This window comes from Bison bison, unplaced genomic scaffold (genome assembly GCF_000754665.1).
Source record: "Bison bison bison isolate TAMUID 2011002044 unplaced genomic scaffold, Bison_UMD1.0 scf7180017864094, whole genome shotgun sequence".
Taxonomy (NCBI): Eukaryota; Metazoa; Chordata; class Mammalia; order Artiodactyla; family Bovidae; genus Bison; species Bison bison.
The window spans coordinates 1,652,805-1,653,036 of NW_011494666.1; positions in this window are offsets into that span (position 1 = coordinate 1,652,805).

Here is a 232-nt window from a genome sequence, read left to right on the forward strand (position 1 = left end):
CTTTATACTACACCCCTGAGAGGCCTGCGGAGTCCGATGAGTCAAGCTGGCGGCTAGGAGCGGAGAGCGCCCTCGACTTTTCTGGAACCCAGACGTTCTAGGACTCCCCTTTCCCTGCCCTTGCACCATCCCTCTTCCGACCCCAGCTTTCTCCCTCCTACTGCTCCGGGGCCCGGGCAGTCGGCGGCCGGGGAAGGCGCGCACCGGGGAGCCGGGGGAGCCGCACCTGTGG